Source organism: Nelumbo nucifera, chromosome 5, assembly GCF_055504915.1.
Source record: "Nelumbo nucifera cultivar China Antique chromosome 5, China Antique-T2T, whole genome shotgun sequence".
NCBI classification, from domain to species: Eukaryota; Viridiplantae; Streptophyta; class Magnoliopsida; order Proteales; family Nelumbonaceae; genus Nelumbo; species Nelumbo nucifera.
In genome coordinates this window covers 56788197-56809440 of record NC_142653.1, presented here as the reverse complement: position 1 = coordinate 56809440, position 21244 = coordinate 56788197, and the positions used below count along the sequence as shown (strand labels likewise).

The 21244-nt window shown below is 34.1% G+C and overlaps 1 pseudogene; it reads left to right on the top strand.

Moving 5' to 3' along the window:
- Positions 1-11111: 11111 nt before the first annotated feature.
- On the top strand, positions 11112-21244 carry LOC104596923 (caffeic acid 3-O-methyltransferase-like; annotated as a pseudogene).

Sequence of the window (21244 nt, the reverse complement as noted above, 5' to 3'; positions counted from 1 at the left end):
ATCTCAGGAACCAATTCAACCGACTAGACCAGCAAATGGATAGCCCAATTTTATGGTTCATCTCCACCCACCGATTCAACCCGCCTTCAAGCTAATGACGGGAGATCTTTAGAGAATTCATCATATGATATTCCCTATCACTTGAACTTATATTAATCTGGAGGGAACAAGTAAAATGGTCCCTATGTCTGATTTAGGTCATACCAAAGTGGCTCCCATTGACTTTCATAAAGCCAGATTCGAATCGGCCCAAAACGGGCTAGGGTTCTACGGCGTTCCTCTTGGGGAGGAAACTGATTAGGGTGCCCATTGAAAAGGGAGATCATCCAATGATCTAAGGGCACCATGGAAATGATGTGCATTTAGCTATGGTGTTTGCAGAGAGCCACATACGATTAAACATGGGCCAAGCACTTATGACCCATGTACGAATCACATTCAGCACATCACAAGCATTCACATAATCATAAAAATGATCCAATCAATTAATGGCTTGTAAAACTCTAATTAATTTAATTAACACATAATCAGCCCATTAAGGCCCATGAATTATCATATAATATTATCTAGGTATATGGGTTAAACAACAAAGAGCAGTTTGGCCCATATAGCAGTTGGGCTGATGTTGCTTTAACTTAACATAAATTAGGTTTTACAAGGGAGGGCCGAATTGTACCATGTGTTGGGCCATCAAACCCTTGGCCCATAATTGAATTTGAGACACCTAAAATGTGATCCATGGGGCTGAGATCAGACCCCATTGAACCATGGGTTCGGTCCAACCAGTTTGGATCAAACTAGCTCAATTTGGCCTAGGGTTTGGCGTCCAAAAAATGCTACAATTCTCAAGATTTCGGTATGAAATTATTAACAACTGAATATTGACAATCAATCATAGTAAAAATAAATAATCTAGGGTTGTAAGTGTGATGGTCCGAATCTAATCTGGATGAACTACAATTCGCAGATTGTAGAATTTTCTCTGCAAAATTTATTCTTCTCCTTCACACGCACTAGAAAGTATTCCAATGTAAAAAAAATAATAAAACCCTAATTTTTATTAATTACATCAAAATAAATCCTAATACATTTTGTCTAAAAATAATAAAAAATATTTACAGACCAATGATCAAATAAATAAATAGCAGGGTGTGCAATTCTTAGCGCTAATAAAGAATTCGATATCCATCACACCAACAGCCCAAAAACCAAAAAAAAAATAATAATAGAACAATTTTCATATTATAATAGAATAAAATAAAATGAATTTCATATCAAATCACCCAAAAACTGAGAACTAAGTTTTCAATAAACTAAAAACTGCGCAAATCGGGTAGAACCGTAGAACAATTCTACCGATTTTGGTTCTGCTTCAGATCTGGTTTATTTCAATTCAAGATTGAACCTTTGGCTCTAATACCACTAAAGGAAGGGGAAAACCATCATATGGATGGCCGAACCATGCTATATGGCTGGGCGAAATTTCAAAAAATTTCTCTTAACCTTCTAGTTTTAGAAAAACTACATTTTTCAAGGATCGTTCTTGCACCGAACCAGACCAGATTTAAAACCAAAAGAAAGGGAGAAGAATATCTTATACGGATTCCACACGTGTAGTTCCCAAAGTGGGTGTTCACACCCAAATAGGGTACCGAAACCAACTTCCACTGAAGATGGCGCAGCTTAGGTTGAAGATGGTTCAGCAACACAGTCATTCAGCAAGAACTGTAGTTCAACAAGTTGGGTCGAGCAAGGGAGGTGAGAATAATTTTTTTTGCAAAATCAAAAGTGAGAACTGATCTCTATCAATCCAATAACTGGAGAACGAATTGGGTTTGTATGGAAGCAAGAGCAGAAGGAGAGAGAGCTAAAAGTAGTGTGTTCTGGAGCAATTCGCCCTTCTCTATTCATAAGCCTTAAAGATCAACACTCCTAATCCAATTAGGAGCTTCATAATCCAAATTTTTATTTGGATTTGGGCTCTTTAAGTGGATAGGACTTATCCTCTTATCCTAAAGACCGATCCAAACCCACATTCGCCCAAGTCACATGACTGCTTAAGCTGTCATGTGACTTCTTAATTAAACCAATTAATAATTGGCTTTAGGCCCATTAAGCAAGTGGCTTACGTCCCCTTTTAGTTGCTGGCCAATTTGGCTTTCTTTATATGGCATAGGACCCCAACAATGACCTCACATAAGCACATATGGGTTCAACCCAGCTTCTGTGAAAAAGCCTGGCCGAATTCACTATCAAGAATAGTGAACCCCTGAGTCCATTAGTATGGGCTCTTAATGGGCCCAACATTTACACTAAATGGTCCTTGAATCTAGACATCTTATGAAGGCCTAAGGACAATGGTCTTAAGTGAGATTAGCCCATCAGGTAAAACCGCCCTAAATAGTCTCTTACACTTAATCTCTCAGCCCTTAATGATCAATCGCTGCCTAACAAGGAAGGACCTCTCCCCTAGTTGCAAGGTGCAGTGTTGCACTCTCTACTCGGATGGGTCCCGGGAATTAAAATCTTTTGCAAACATTTTCCTTTAAAACATAATATATATTATCATATAAATATATTTTGCAAAACAAATCTCAAACAAGTTTGAAATCTACTGTCGGCAGTTTTGGTTTCCATCAGAGAGAGTGCAGTCTCGATCATTCACTTTGTCCAACAAAGGGGTTGATCCTGTCATTAGACCTGTTCATGGGCCGGGCAGCCCGACGGGCCAGCCTGGCTCGGCCCAACCCCCTGACAGGCTTGAATAGGTATATGGGCCCGCGGGCTTAACCTCGGGCCAAAAAGCCCGACCCACAATAAATTCGAGTCGGGCTCGGGATTTGCCAAAATAGCCCGACCCGAGCCCGGCCCAGCCTAACCTATAGTTAAACCTAAGTAAAAACCCTAGTTGAGACCTTTTGCCTCTTCCCATTCTTTTTTCTAGTCGAACCCTTCATCTCCAATCTCTAGTTCTCCACATCCTCCACACTCCATAGTTGTCATCCTCACACTCTCAGGCAGCCACAACCAGCGAGGCGGCGAACGTTCACCGGTGCAACAACTCCGGCGGCGGCAGTGATCTCTCTCTCTCTCTCTCTCTCTCTCTCTCTTTCTCAGACGTGAACTGATCAAGTGATCATTGTCAAAATCGCTGGTCAGGCTTGCAGCTCACAGACCACAGTCACCGACTCACCACGAACTCTCCAATGAATACAATCACCGGAGGCGGCGGTGAGTCCTCTTTACCATTTTATTCTATTACAATCTTTAGTTTTTACTGTTTTTATAATTGTTGGTCCTACTGAAAAGAACAAGGCAAAAGTGCCTTGTTTCTTCTCTCTGTCTAGTTGATGCACCGACTACCTGGGAATCAATATAGTTTCATTCAATTCTCAGATACCAATAAAACGAACTTCCTAGAAAGGCATCAACTTTTACAGAGGCTGAAAAGGAAAGGTTTCTTGCCAACATGGGAAGGAATTTTCAAGTAAATTACTTATTAGTGTTGGAGATAATATATTATAAACTTTTGCAACTTCCAGTTGATTGGGAGTCTGATTCCACCACCAGGTTTGTCCAGCCATGATCCATCCAATGTGAAACATAATCGTTATCTGAATTATGCAGAAAAAAATGGGTGTTACTGTTATCATAATTGCTTAAAAAATATGAAAATGTGAAACGTAATTCCACCACCAGGTTTGCCTCTGCATTACAAATTCTGTTAGTATTAGAACTGCTATTAAAAAATATGAAAATGTTGTAGCGGCAGAAACTAATTAAGATCTATGCCCTTTTTCTCTTCTCATTCATCTTCTATTTTCTTCCCTTCTCTTCCTCTCTTATTTCTTTTGTTTTTCCCTTATTTCTTTTTGGTTTTCCTGTTGAAACTACATCAGAATACTAATCGACTGTGAACAAGTAGTTGTTGGTTGATTAGGAAATGATAATGGAGGTTCATGGCAGTATAGACATGCAATGAGAAGCATTAAAATGATGACTAGAGATTTGAGAATGAACTATAGATGGGTACCAAGATCAGCCAATTTTGTGGCTGATTCTCCTGGAAGAAAAGGGGTGGGAAGGGAGCAAATGTACTGATAGTTTATTTCCCAAAAAGGCAGTGTATGGGTGGGTAGCAGGTTTTGGCCCAATATGAGAGAAATGTTGGCTTTTCCTATTTGTACAACATTTTATCACAATACTAATAAAGTTTGATTGTCATTTTTCTTGAAAATTCTATAACCCATGGGACTTAAGCATCATACTTCAAGGGTTATGCTTCATGCATCTAAAGGTCGGTCCTAGGCTCCTAGCACCTTGTCTTTTGCCTATGCATATTTAAACATTGGTTGTACGTATGGATGGGGGGGGGGGGGGCGCAATTGGGCAGGCTTTGGTGGATTGGATTTAGAAGAAGAGGAAGAGTGAAAATCTGTTAGTCTTCACATGCACAAAGAAACAATAGTGATAGCCGAATGCTATCATCTTGCTTGAATGCTATTGTTTGTCTTGAAATAGAAATTTACTAGGTAATGTTGGTCTTCTCTCCTTTAGAATTTATATAAATTTTGATTTATATTATTTTGTCTTGAATTCAGAATTTATATTATTTTTTAATGTACATAAATTTTGATATGTATTGATTATTGAATTCAGAATTTATATTATTTTTTAATGTAAATAAATTTTGATTTATATTGATTATTGAATTTAGAATTTATACTGAATTTATATTGTTTTTTAATGTAAATAAATTCTGATTTGTATTGATTATTGAATTTAGAATTTATACTGAATTTATATTCTTTTTTAATGTAAATAAATTCTGATTTATATTGATTATTGAATTCAGAATTTATCTTGAATTTATATTCTTTTTTAATGTAAATAAATTCTGATTTATATTGATTATTGAATTCAGAATTTATATTGAATTTATATTCTTTTTTAATGTGAATAAATTCTGATTTATATTGATTATTGAATTCAGAATTTATATTGAATTTATATTCTTTTTTAATGTAAATAAATTCTGATTTATATTGATTATTGAATTCAGAATTTATACTGAATTTATATTCTTTTTTAATGTGAATAAATTCTGATTTATATTGATTATTGAATTCAGAATTTATATTGAATTTATATTCTTTTTTAATGTAAATAAATTCTGATTTATATTGATTATTGAATTCAGAATTTATACTGAATTTATATTCTTTTTTAATTTAAATAAATTCTGATTTATATTGATTATTGAATTCAGAATTTATATTGAATTTATATTATTTTTTAATGTAAATAAATTCTGATTTATATTGATTATTGAGTTCAGAATTTATATTGGATAATCTGCAATTGTTTTTTTTTTTGCAAATTCAGAAATTATATTTTTTTGTAATGTAAACAAATTGTATTAATTTCTTTTAATTTTTTATTTAATATATGTTTGTCTTATTGATAAAATTAGAATTCATTATGCAGGTTATTTCATATTTAATAATTACTATCATGTCAATGGCAAGTGAAAATGCGGCTGCTGGAGTAGATATAGTTGATGATGACTATCAAGAGTTTGACCAGACTTCCACTAAGAAAAGATTGACATCTAAGGTGTGGGAAGAAATGGAAAAGATTAATTCGGAGAATGCACGATGTAAGCACTGCATGAAAATATTACAAGGTAAGTCAAGTAAGGGAACTACTCACTTGAAGCGTCATTTAGAGCATTGCCCTAGATGTAGAATTCAGGATATTAGACAGTACAAAGTAACTTCTCAATCAAACACTGATGGGAGTACTTCTTTGAAAAACTACAAGTTTGATCAACAAGAGTCTCGTAGGGCATTATCAATTTTTCTTGTATGTAGAAAACACCCTTTTACTACTATTGAAGAACCTGGTTTTAGATTCTTTATTCAATCTATAAATCCTGAATTTAAAAATGTGAGTAGGCATACTGCTAAAAGAGATATCATGTCAAGTTATGTGAAAGAGAGAGAAGGTGTGAAAAGTGATTTGTCTAATACACTTGGTCGGATTTGTTTAACTTTCGATAATTAGAGATCTGAGCACACTGATGATGAATTCATGTGTATAACTACTCATTGGATTGACAACAATTGGAAGTTACAGAAAAGAATTATTCGCTTTAAAGCTTTGGCACCTCCTTTTGATGGACTGTCTTTAGCAGATGAGGTGGCCATGTGCTTAAGCGAATGGAATATTGATCAGAAAATTTTTAGCATCACATTAGATAATGCTAGTTACAATGATGTGATGGCTAACTCTTTGAAATTGAGATCTTCAATACATAAATCTTTGGTATGTGGTGGTAATTTTTTCAAAGTTCGTTGTTGTAGCCATATTTTGAATCTTATTATGCAAGCTGGTTTGAATATTATTGATGATGTTGTTTGTAAGATTCAGGATGGTGTGAAAAATATAAAGAAATCAGCTGCCCGGAAGCATAGATTTTATGAACTTGCTAAAAAAAGTTTTCACTTAAACATAATTAGAAGATTGAGGTTAGATATGTGTGTGAGAAGGAGTTCAACTTATTTGATGCTTGAACATGCCATTTGTTATAAGCAAGTCTTACAACATTAGGGCCAAAGGAATAATATTTTTAAAATACTTATGCTTTTGGAAGAAGAATGGGAAAAAGCGGATAAGTTTCACAAGTTCTTAAAGGTTTTTTATGATGTTACTTGCCTGTTTTCTACCACTAAGTACCCTACTTCAAACATTTACTTCAAGGGAGTGTGGATGATTCATAGACATTTGATGTTAGTGAGTAAGGAACCTCAGAATTTTATGGCTGACATGGTTAGAAAAATGAAGGAGAAATTTGATAAATATTGGGCTAAATATAGTATGATTTTGTCTTGTGCTGCTGTGTTGGATCCTCGTTGAAAGATTAGGTTAGTGGAGTATTGTTTTGATAAACTTTATGGGGATGAAGCTGAAGAGCATGTTAATGCTATAACTAAAACTCTCCATGATTTGTTTAATGAATACAAAGAAAGTTTTTCCTCCACCTCCTTTGTTGGACCTTCTAGTCAATTTGACATGAGTGAGAGAAATGATGATGGTGATGGGTTTGAGGATTATGAACAATTTTTGAATTCAAAAAGAAAGATTCAAAGTGAAAAAACTCAGTTAGACCTTTATTTGGAGGAACAAAACCTTGATATCAAAGCAGATGTTGATGTTTTGGAGTATTGGAATAAGAGTTCACTTAGGCATCCTGAATTGGCATCAACGGCTCGAGATATTTTGGCTATTCCTATTTGCATAGTTGCATCCGAATTTGCATTTAGCATTGAAAAGAAGGTGATCAATCCTTGGAGAAGTTCACTTAAGTCCAAAACAATTCAAGCTTTGGTTTGTCTTGAAGATTGGCTTCGTGCACAAGGCCTTGTATTAGGTAATTTTTTTATTTATTGTTTATTAAAATATATAATTCATTGAATTTTTTCTAATAGATTTTCTAATTGTATGCAGGGGGATCAAGCTTGTTAGAAGAGGATGGAGAATCAAATAGTAGTGATGATGATGATGATGAAAATGTTGAACTTGATTATATGTTTTAGGTATTATAATAACATATATTTCCATTATTTATTTGTCATTTGACATGATAACAAATTACATATGTGACATGGGTACTGAATTTATCTCTTATTTTCTTTTGTAGGATGGCTTGGAACTTGGAAGTTGGAATGTTCAATATTGTTGGTGAATTCAAGAATGAATGGAGATGGCTAGAAGCCTAGAACATGTTTTATTTGATATGGTCATATGGGCAATGAAGTCTTTTATTTTATTTTTTAGAATGGCTTGGAACTTGAGAGTTGGAATATTCAATCTTGTTGGTGAATTCAAGAATGAATGGAGAACACATTTTATGGATTTTGTTTGTTTTATTCAGATTATTTTTTTATGACTTTGGAGGAACATGAACTTGAAGTTATATGAATTTAGTTTTAGCGTGTGATGCTATTTGTAGGAATATGAACCTATATGATTTGCTCTTATGTGTTTTATTTCAGGTTTGCCTTGGTTGTATAGAAACAACCAAACAACAGGGAATATATTAAACAACCTTAAAGAAGGTTGTTGATTCACTTGATTGTAAGAAAAAATGAATGAAATTAAAATGGGTTATGTGATGTCCATTTGAATAAATTTTTTGATTCGAGAATGTAAAACTATGTTTATTTAAATAGGGGAAAAATATCTGAATTAAAATAGATAATGTAGGGAAAAATTTTAATTTTTTTTATTAGGTCGGGCTTTGGGCTCGGGCTCGGGCTCGGGCTTCGGGCTTTTTGTCAGGGCCGGGCTCGGGCCCAAGTTCTAGGCCCGTTGGTCGGGCCAGGCTCGGGCTCGGGCCTATCATTTTTCCATTACTGAAGACTAAAAGCCCGGCCCGGCCCATGAACAGGTCTACCTATCACTATGATCACCACTCGAGTGAATTCTCATACTACCCTAACATACCCAGGTTTTGACCCCCAAAGGATCTCACTGATTAGTATATCAAAGACAGTCCAATCCGACACCCATTGTAGTACCATAATCGAGTCTAGGGGTTAGGTGTAACTTTACAGTTTTGCCCACTAGTCTCCAAGGTCTAGGGGATAATTGGAAAATGGTCTGGGTTTAGTGTTTCAAACAAAAACACACTACATGTGCTTCGGGTTTAACCCTAGCAGCTGAGACAAGATACCCCAACCTACTTGGCAGCACATTAGTGTCAGCCTTGGCAAGATAAGCTTCTCCAAGTGTCCAGTTTACGGGTAATTACATAGAAACACACCAAATATAACATGAATCAGTTATGTACTTTTATTTATTTACAATAAATGGGTATATACATCAATCTGATTGGAGCTAAGGACATACACTGTGTAACACTCTATACTTTGGGGTAGTGACAAATAGGTACCCTGAACTTTCAATTGCAACACTTGAATACTCTGAACTCTCAAAAATAGACACTTGGGTCAATCCATTAGTATTTTGTCAACTAAATATTACATAATGTCAAAAATACCCTTTGTATAATTTTAAGATCATTTTGCAGAGTAAATTCATCACTAGAGAATGCCATTGTCGGAAAATTTGAATATGTTATTTGTTGTCGATGTGAGAACGTTATCATGGAGAGACATTCAGTTACCTAAGACTGATCTAAAAAATTCATGCAAAAGGTATTTTTGGTATTATGCAATAATTGATAGAATACTAACAAATAGACGTAAGTGTTTATTTTTGAGAATTCGAGGTACTTAAATGTTGCAACTGAAAATGCAGGATACTAAAGTAAAGTATAGGGTACCTGTATGCAATTTACCCAATTTATTATTGTATCTTCTAATTGCACTTTTCGGGGCTTCCTTGCTAGTGAACTGTTTAAAAAGCATAAGTTAAGTCAAAACACTTCAAAGTCCTAAAGCTCAAAGCCTAAGAACCTGTTCGTTAGGGCTTCATAATTGATTGAACTGCATTGAATGAGCTGCTTTGTAGAAGCTACAAAAAATAGTTTCCGTGGAGAGATTTTGTAGTTCATATAAGCCTATTTTGACTTTCTTGGTTTTTTCATAGCTTTTCATGTAGAGCCTTTCTTGCAATATGCCAGAAACCCATGTCCAAGCCATCCCAAACAGGTGCCAAAATAGTATCTTAAAGCTGTGTTTGGTTTGAAAGAAATGGTAGAAAAAGAAGGGAATTATACTACCTATAAATTAATAGTATATGTAATTTTCTTTCACCAGAAAATAATTAATAGTATAAATTATACTACCTATAACAAAGTATAAAATTATACTTGACAAAATACAATTGTGATTTGGTCCCATTGATTGACTATTTGGCTTTGATTTGAGAACTTTAGACAACGTTTTTCTTTTGTTAAGTTTTTATGTTATCATGGTTTTTTTATAGCCACCCTCACATGGTTTCTACTTGATATCCTGGTGAGTGCTTTGAAGCTTTTTCTATTTATTTCAGCTTTCAGCTTTTGGTTTCCTTTAAAATTGGGGCAAGTTGAGAAATCAAAATATATAATGGCTCTTTTAGATTCAATAAAAGGATTTCTATAGAATTGAGTGGGTGAAAACTATTATCCGGTCTTAATGATATGGGAATGTATTATTGGGCGGCTCCTAGAGGATTCCAGATTTTCTGTCTATGAGAACTCTGCCAACATCTACCCACAACACACTTCCCCGTGAATTGGGAACATCTCCCCCTGCATGATATTATATAGGAGGACGAGATGTTCTTTATATGTGACTGCAATGTTACATGGGTAGGCGTGAACATAATTTGTGTGGGCAGGAGATCTGGACTCGTCCTAGGGTGCTTTGGCATGTTGTCATGTGAAAGTTATCATTAGTGTGCCATGTTAGAGATACGTTTCCCATTCCACTAAGAGATCTCGACCAATCTCTCTTATCTTCTAGTTGTTTGTTGTAATCCATTTATCTCATGAGTCATGTCTACATAAGACTCATATCTGTATGAGTCTACAAATCGATGTACGCAAGTTATTTTATGAATACATCACACTCAAGTGGATACAAACCATTGAATGCTTTCATTCTCCAGTCATACTATTTCTCTAACTTGGTATTACAGCCTTTTTACTCAATGGCTTCCAATGGCTCATCCAGTTCAGTCCAAAGTACTACTCAGTAACGAGAATTATTTGTTGTGGAAAGCATAGTTGTTATCAGTGTTGTATGCAAATTGGTTGATGGACATAGTAGATGGTTTCCATTGCAATGCCTACCAAAACCATTCCCAACCCTGCCTACCTTGATTGATTCGAGAAAGATCAATTAGTTCTCAATTGGATTAGTGTACTTGCACAGGTAGTCGATCTTTATGGGTTCGACTATGATATAGAAAAGATATGATATCCGAAAAACAATTGACCAATAAATTGGAATGGTAAATATGGTAGAAAATAAGGTGTTATTTATCAAAATTCATGGATGAATTTTGATTGGTCAAAACTCTTTCCATAGCATATCATTTCCGCATTATAGATTTTCCCTAACTTCAAAGGCAATTACAAAGTCTAAAACAAGGGGGCTATGAATATCTTAGGTTATGTTGAAAAGGCTATATCTATAGCCGATAGATTGGTTTTCATTGTAGAGACAATCTCGCATAGTGATCTGGTTTTATGCATTTGGAAAGGACTCACACTTGATTATGAATCAGCTGTAACAGTTGTATCTAACATGCCTGACATGGAAGACCCAGATGTTGATGATTTTGCTTGGTATTCTAATGAATCATAATAGACTTGTTAATGGGCCAGGCTCGGATTTGGCTTTTACTAAAATTTGAATGGGCCCAGCCCAAAGCCTAAAGCCCGGCCCATAAACAAGTCTAAAGTGTAAGTCTTGGCTTGAACATAGCAATCAGCTAATTGATGTTTCATCACTTATAGCCAACCTGGCTAATCTCAAAAACAAATGGTGGCCATGAACATGGAAGGGACGTAGTGCTCCATTTGATGGCTGTTTTTAGAATTACGGTGGTCGTGGCAAAGGGTCTCCATCTAATATTGTTTGCCAAGTGTGCAACAAACCTGGACAACCCAGCCCTTAGCCAATTTGATCATACCCCTAACCTTTTTTTCTACAAAAATATTAGCCAAAACCATCCACCTAACTGGTCCAACCCATGAACCAATGAACTGGTATTGGCTTTGTGTAACCACTCGATTTTGTTTTCTTAAATGATATCATTTTGTTTTTCAATTTATCTTATTTGTAAACTTTTGCAGGCTACAACATTGGACTTGGCTATCCTATTGGGTGATCTTTTTCTTGTTTTTTTTAATTTTGATAAACTTTTGCTATCCCGAAGTGCTGAAGGCACAAAAAACAAGGGTGATCATTTTTGCTAATTGGAAAATTCTATGATTAGACCTAAGTGTTGTGTTAAGGCCCTGACTAGGGCTAGGGCTGCAACTAAGTTGGACCAGACCTGATTCCGATTTGATAAGAGCTGGATTCAAATACCACTCTTGATCCTAACAACTCAGAACAGATCAGGAAAGTTGACCTGTTATGAAATATTATATATTATATATGTATATTCTCTTTCTATATATATATGTTTTATATATTATTTATATAATTATATATTATATATTATTATAACAATATTATTATACTATATAAATAATATATTATTTATATTATACCATTCTTTTTTATTACAATTCTAATTGAATCAGATATCTAATATGATATTCAAATTAAAATTCGAATCATACTCTTGAAAATCTAATGGATTCATTGGATTCGAATCAGCCGGATTTCTTATCAATTCATATTAGATCAGATATACCTTTTATCGAATCCAATTTGATCCGTTTGCAGCCCTAACTGTGGCTCAGGCCCTCATCAAAGCCACAAATTTTAGGGTCAGGCCTAGGCCTACTTTAAGCTTGCCTTGGGCCCAGCCTGACTTGCATATATTTAAATACATGTATATTGTAGGTAATATATATGTTATTTTATATTACATATATATATATATTGTAGGTAATATATATATGTTATTTTATATTTAAAAAAAAACAATTCATTTTTTTAAATATTTTCAGCATATAAATATAAACTTCTAGATGCCATAAATTTGTGCTTGGATGTCTAATTAAGGTCATTCTTTTAATTTGTTTTATATTGGGTAACTTTTTGAGATCTACATGTAAAGGCACCTTGCCCTACATGTTCCCAACGTAACTTTTTGAGATCTACATGTTCACAATAATACTTTATAATTAAAAAAATTTAAATCTAATATCAAATTTTACTATAATTTAAAATCCACTTAAATTCTATTTTAAAATTATTACATTAATAAAAGGTGCATTATAATTTAAAATTCCATTTACTTTTAATTTAATATTCAATTAAATTCCATATAAAAAGATTATAAAAATAAAAGTTAAAACTAATTGATACAAATTAAAATCCATTTTATATAAATTTAAATTGATTTATAAATTTGTTAAATATTAATTAATATAATTATATAAACTTTAATTTATAATGCCATTTATAATTAATAACTAAATGTATTAAAGTTTACATTTCACAACAAAACTTTATAATTAATAAGATAAAATCTAAATCAAATTTAACTATATTTTAATATCCACTCAAATTTAAATTCCATATAATTGATTTATAAATTTCTATTTAAAAGTGATTGTTTGATAAACAAGATGTAAGATTATTAATTAACTAATAAGAAGTTTTTCTCGTTAAAACAAAATCTCTAGACTATCCCTCTCTTTTGAAGCCTCCGCCAGTCTGCCTAAACCTCTTATCTATACTACCTATAAAATAGCGAATGGCCCTCTCTTTCTAGAATTTTCATTGGACGTTTTCTATCCCCCTTGTTTAAACATACAATAGGCATAAAGAGGCATATATGTCCTTTACTCTCATTTTAGAAACTGCCCACTTATAACCATCCAGAAATTGCTCACTTATAACTGTTCAAAAACAATCCATGAAATATAAATACTTTTGTCTTAGAGATACTGCCACGTGAAAATGCAAATACATATTTACTAGTCGAAGAAAGGGAAATAACTCTCCCTCCAATCGGAACCATTTTGAGTTTTCAAAATAAATGACTCTCCCTCCAAGTTGAAGAAAGGCTTGAATAAAGGCTTCCTCTTCTAATTAAAGGTGTGTCCTGTAGATTTTCTTTTGCAAAAAATCAAAATATGCAGGAACAAGAAGCAAATTTTCCATTACAAAAAGAATAAGATTTTCCCTCGACAGGTATAACAAGGTTTTGCATTTTGATTGAGAAGGATATCTAGCCCACTGTTGTGTTTGGACGAAAAAAGTAGGGTTTTGCTTTTCGATGAGGAGACTCCATTGTCGCATTTGGATGGAGAAAACATATGGTTTCTAGAATTATAATCATTTTTCCATACTGGTCAAATCATCTTTATCAATGCTCTCTTTACATTTTAGAGTTTAGTCTTTTGGCTCTGATATGGTTTCTGATTTTCGAACGAGCTAGAGAGATTAAGGGAGAACAAGAGAGAGAGAGAGAGAGTGAGTTTGGTTATTGCTATTATCTACCCTCTCTATCTACTACTATACTTATTCTTAGGGGTGACAATTTTTCACCCAACCCGCTGAACCCACCCAACTCGTCCATTTACTTGCCGGGTTGTGTGATCAACCAATCACCCAACCCGCCCATTTAAATGGGTTGAGTTGGGTTGGGTTGTGGATAACCATTGGGTTAACCATTACAAATATAAGTATTAATTCCTTAGCATTTTTTTAATTTTCTTCATTTGAATTAAATAATTTATAATTAATGCATTAATTTTCTATTAATTATTGACTAAATTTAGTTTTGTCTTGAATCAACACACTTCACTCAACATAAATCCAAATCAATTTGACCCGAGTTCGGATTAATTCAATGCGGTTTGACCTGATCTAGCATATATCGATTTGGGCCGACCCAAATCCGAGATAGACCCCAAGTGGGATGGTTTGGTACCGCTTGCTCTACTCAATTTGGGTTGTCCAGTCCAACCAGTATTCACACAGCTCGACCCAACCTAGTACAATCCGATCTAGGTCGACCCAAATCCGAAACGGTTTCGGGCGGGATGGTTCGGTGTCCGTGTGTTTTGCTTGGTCTGGACCGTTCGGTAAACCAATATTCACACAACCTGACCCGAATCCGGATCAACACGATTTACTTACGTTGACCCACTTTGGGTAAGTTGGTTCGGCCCCAAACCCGTGCACAAACCTGATACGGTTTGGTCCAAGTTAATCCACCATTGACTGAACCGGTACAGTCCGGTCTAACCGGATTGATCTAGATCTAAACGGTTCAAATACCCTTGATGTGATTAACTCAAAGATAATCCAATTATATAGTTCAAGTTAGTGTGACTGGTTTGAACCTAAGTGGTTTGGTCAAACCCGAAATCTGAATAGAGTCAAATGGCTTCGCTGCTTGTGCAAAAATAACATGCATGTATTGTGATTTGAACATTTATCACTTGTGTAAATAATAACTATAATTACCACTAAACTATAACCAACTTATTTGTTAAGAGAGAGTTAGTTTTTTTTTATTTTTTAAGTCCATAATTATAAGATTAATAGGTTTGGGCGGGTTGGATTGGGTTAAAGCAGGTTTGGGTTGAACCCAACCCATTTAATTTTATATAATTGGGTCATTAATGGATTGGCGGCTTAGATGGATTGGATTGAAACTAAACCCAAACCAAACCCAACCCAACCCACCCAATTGCCACCGCTACTTATTCTGAGTTAAATGATGTGTCCTCTGTAAGTTTTGTCCATTTATTCCAATCTTTTGTTTTTTTTTTTCTGTTGTGTTGGTAGTAGTTTTCTTTTCTACAGGTTTGGAGGTAACAAAGTATTTTTCCACCTATACCATCTATTTTATCTAGAAATTCTGACCAGATTCGTTGTTTCTGTCTATGAAAAAATTTCGTAAGCAAAATCTGCAACATGCCACTTGGGTTACTTAATTAGAAATATAATGCAGATGATTCTTGTCAATAGATTAACGTCTGATGATCGGAGTATTATATTTGACGTACTGAGGTACTTAATGTGAGAGATACTTTGTTCAATAATTCCTTTACAATAAGCACAATAACTAAATTGGCAAAGGTATTATGTTGATGATATTAGACAAAAAGAGTCATAATCATAGACCATGTAAAGCAGCATTCAAAGGATGTTGGTCTCTCACTTTAGAAGCCCTATGTCACAGTTGGAAGCCTGGAACATGCAAGGTTTAAGGTTTACTTTTGAATTCACAAGGAAAGTGAATATGTTGCATGGACTCTTATTGAAGGATATGCATTGAATATGCCATTAGGTTAGAATTTAGTATATTATTAAATATTTAGTTTCTATGAAATAATTAAGGACTCTATTCAGTTGACTAATAAACAGATTGTGGTTTTATTAAATTTGATACAATTGCTTCTAATACAACTTTACAAACTAGAGCCTTTGTACTTAGTTTTTGAATTCATAGAGAAAGTCCATGCAGCATACTTTATTCTTCTTTATTCATTTAAAAATCTGTAACTAATAAAAGCTCAACATACTTCTCTCCTCAGGGTGGATTTGTATCGTTGGAAAATCTATCATTTTGCCATGAAATTTCTGGTTTGTTGTTTGTTCCCTATTCTATGGGAAATGTATGTCTTATGTTCTTTTGAGTTCAAGAAAAATATATATGGAACTGAAGGGTAGAAGTGGTTGAACAAAGAGGTTTACATCCTTGCTTCCTTAGTATGTAAATTAGGCGCCTAAATTAAAAATTGTCATTGAAAATAAGAAATCGTATGCCAAGAAAGCATATGGAAACCGACCCAAACACCCCAAGAAATTATGTGTTTGGTGCTGCCAATGAGCAAGACGGACCATCAAGACAACAATAGAGAAGTTTAATATTTCGCACTTATGTTTACAACAGATCAGGGGATTCACACAAATCTATAAAGAGTATGCAAGTAATGTTAGGGAATCACCCAAGTTGTCTCGTATAGGTAGCTTTAGCAGTCTTATTGGGTCTTTGATCTAAGGAAGCTTCAGTAATATATATTCAGTTTGATTGCATTATATCATAAAGTTTCATCATTCTTGGCATGTTGGTTTAATTATCCAAATTCTATGCTGAAATATTATACTTAAACCCTTAGGGATAGGTAAAGCTAAGAGATTGTTGTCAAGCACAGCCTAGTGATGATGGTTTTAGCAATTCGAGATTGTTGCCAAGCTCTTCTTAGTGGAGCTTTTAGCAATTTGAATGACTTCATTTTTTTATCCTATCCTCTATTACAAGTTAGAATAATATTTTGCATTTTTGTAATTTTTTAAGAAAATTATGGGGGGTCCAGGGGGAGGGAGAGGGTATTTGGTGTTTTGTTGCCTATATTCATGATTTACTTAATTCTTGCAGGTGCAAAAGGAAGTGGTACAACATCAAAGTGAAGATTTTTTTTGTTGAAAACGCTTATTCATGTATTCTTGACAAATGATAAGTGTACTTTGTAATAGCATTTGATAATTTGAATAAAAAACATATTTTTTTTATAAATTATTATTTATTTGTATAACATGGGAACAAAGACAACATATATATTCTAATCATTGCTAGTAGTGTGCCTTGATAGCAATGGCTGTAATGATTTTAAGCAACGGTTTTTATGTACAACTGTTGTTAAAAGCATATTATAGCAACAGTTGTAGTGATAAATGGTTGCTATAGATATCTTTTAGCAACGGTATCAAATAAAACCATTGCTATAGATGGTTTTTAGCAACGATTATATTTCAAAACTGTTGCTAGAAATGTATTGTAATAACAGTTTTCATGGTCAACCATTGCTAATAGGTATCATTTAGCAACAGTTTTCATGATGATCCGTTGTTATATGTATCGTTTAGCAACAGTTTTCATTACAAACCGATGCTATATGTATCATTTAGCAACCGTTTTATAGAATGATCATGGTAATATATCAACCAATTTTCTTTTATGCACTGCTTTAGCCACGTTTTTGTCCGTTGATATAGCCGTTTTAGCAAGGGTCAGCTTAATGTCTGTTGCAAGAGATTAAGATTGTAGCAATGGTTACGTCTGTTGGTAGATGATATCTCCAGCATCGGTTTTATAATATCATTGCTAGAACCTATTGCCACGGTGGAAGAAGCATCGGTTTGGTGTTTGTTGCTAGCCCGTTGTTATAGGTCTCTAGCAACAGTTTTAAGGTCTTTTGGCAACGGTTTCATCCATTGTTAGAAGTCAAATTTCTTGTAGTGTTCGTAGCTTCATTATTTGCTGGTCATTGATCAAGACGGTACATTTGAGCTATTTTTCTGCCTTATTGTAGTCAACATATTTTCTTCAATTGGAAAAGAAATTATCTGCTATGTTATCCAAGCTTAATGAAAATAATCTTTTAGGTTCTGTTCGCTTTTTGATAAATTATTTACCTAGGTGGATAAGTGCATTTACCCATCTTCTTTTATTTCCCAGATAAATAAAACAATAACCATTTTAGCCATAATAATTCATTATTAAATTGGACAGTTTTGTCCCATTCAAGTGTTAGTGACTTTCCCCTTAGGTGGGAAAGCTATTACCCACCCAGGAGATGGGTATTACTTACCCGGGAAAATAAACTTAATTTTTCTGGTCCCCACATAAATGTGAAAAAAAAATTTGAGTTTCTTGGTCAATGGGAATCAAAATCTCTTTAACCAACTTTTCCCCTCTCAAAATCCCCATGTGAGTGAATTTTTTGTTCTCTTGTGAATTCACAATTAGGTGATGTTTTTCTTAAAGTTTTTGCAAAATTCTAATTTCTTTTGGACCTTATGGTTGCTGTCTCCGTCATTGTATATATCCTTTTTTTCTTTTTTTGTCATTTTGTGGATGATTGTGATTATCCTGTCAAATCACTTTTCGTTGGCACAAGTTGGATATTTTATGTTTTTACCTATGCATCATATTAGGTTGGGAGAGATCATGCATGCTTATGGTCCACAACTAATACCAAAAATATCTACTTGTGGAAAAGAATTGTGATGGCCATCCGCCATTGAAATTGGATATTTTCATCTTTTGCTAACTATCTCAATTTTCTTTCTTGTTTTTGACACTTCAACTAGTTCTACAGGATAGATAGCACAAGTTTTTAACAAAAAGCAGTTGGACAAAGCATGTAAAAGAGTAAGAGTGTGGAGACGGAGGTCATTTAATGATGAAGTAATTGTGATCTGTCACAACATGATTTTGAAGAACACATGAGCACTCAATTCTTATAAAACCCTAATATAGAATTCATCTACCTTCCTTAAGCTCCTTGATAATTAAATTCGATGACAGAAAACATCTATAATTAGATAATTAATTACAAATCAATTACTCGTAGACGCTCTCTGACCCATCTATCTTCGTGCCCATATCAAGGCACAGTCCCCTTCCCATGGTGCAACTGGCAACCGCTACGGTGCTTCCCATGGTCTTAAAAGCAGCTTTGGAGCTGGACGTGCTTGAGATCATATCTACGGCCGGCCCTGGTGCTTGAGATCATTACATATTGGAATATTTTATGCTTTCTTTCGTCTTTTTCTTAATGCAATTAAGTCAAACCAAATCCCTAAAATTATATGGCGTGTTTATAAAATACAAACTATGGATAGGTTTTAATAAATCAATAAAACTATAAAAGGTATTTTAGTTAGTGACAGTTTTAATTTCTTTCTTTGTTTTGAACAAATATAAAGCAAATTTGGGCTAAATCCGGTTCTGATATGATTTGAATCCAATTTGAGCTCCCTATATCTGATTGATTTGGATGAGTTACGGATTTCAGTTTTCAATAGCAGATTGAATTCAGATGTTTAGGATCCGAATCCGAACTGTATATTGCAGCCCAGGAATTCATATTTGGCTATTGATTAGTTTTTATGGAACCACCCAACAACAGAAAAAAAAAAAAAAAAAAAAAAACAAATAATGGAGAATTACAGCCTCCAATTCCAAAATTGTTATATCTAAATGCAACCTTAGCTCTATATATAGATAAGAGTTTAATATCATTTACGTTGTTGTTTCAATTCAAGCAAAACTTGATCATCGAACCTTGGCTGCAGGCAATGTTTGAAAGATGCGGTTTTTAAAGGTGGAATTCCTTTCATCAAGGCTCATGGGATGCATGTATTTGAATATACTGGGGTTGATGCTAGGTTTAACAAGGTCGTGAATAAGGCATTGTCAAATATTACCACAATGACCATGGTGAAAATTCTTGAGACATACAAGGGATTTGAGGGCCTCAAAGTGGTAGTTGATGTGGGAGACTGAATTGGAGTCACAATTAACATGATCACATCCAAGTATCCTCAAATTAAGGGCATTAATTTTGATTTACCCCATGTCATAGCAGATGCACCATCTTACTGAAGAAATATCTGCTCTTCAGTATTATAGTCGTACCGATTTATCAGTTACCAACTCAGGTGAATTTTTTAGAATTGCTGTCAATAGATAGACAAATATTGGTGTTTTAGGGTGGGGTGTTTTTCATTTTAAATTGTATAAGGTTACAATAAAATTCATAATTTTGCAGTGTGGTGTACTGTACTTTTCTACAATTTTTTTCCGTGGAATCTTGATTTTTGAGTATTATAATGGTACCCTAATAAAACTATTTAATTACTTATGAAACAGGTGTGGAACATCTTGGAGGGGATATGTTTGAATATGTTCCAAAGGCAGATGCCATTTTTATGAAGGTGATTTATTTGAATTTTTTTAATATAAAAGAATGATTATTTTTTTAATAATTAAGCATTAATTGTGGGGCTGTAAAGGGTGCAAGCTAGCTAGTTTCACTCATTAATGAACTCAACCCAACACAATTAAATCTAGCTGATTGAATCTCAAATTTGAGCTTACCTGATTCGAGCTCATCTAATTACAGCTCATGATTTGATTTCGAAAATTAATTGTTCATATATATATAATGCTAATATCATCAACTTGTTATGTTCTAATTAAATAATGTCTACATATGTCCCAATTATTGAGTTGTCCCAAGTAACCTCTCCAGGCTCACATGCACCCTGCTCTGTCCCATAGGCTCAGTTTGGAAGGAATATAAAGGCAAATATATGTAGAGTGCAAAATCTTGTATTTTATATTATTTTGTTTATATTTGTACTGTATATATTTGCATTTGTACTGTATATTATAATTGTAAATGAAAGATTGTAAAAAATGTAAAAGTTGAAACAAGCTCCTTAATTTTCTCCTGTGACTCATTCGAGGAATTCAATTTAATTAACATGTCTTTCTTGGCTTGATCTTTATGCTCCTAGTGCATACTTCATGATTGGAACGACAAAGATTGCTTGAAGCTTCTGAAGAACTGTTGGAAAGCCTTACCCAACTTGGGAATGGTCATTGCCGTCGAATCAATCCTTCTGATCCTGTCACTAAAGTCGTATGGGAACATGATTTGGTCATGTTATCACAATGCCCTGGAGGAAAAGAAAGAACATACAAACAGTTCCAAGCCTTAGCACTGAGTTCAGCATTTACCAGTGTTCAAGTAGTTTGTTCTGCGTATGACAGTTGCGTTTTGGAATTCCATAAGTGA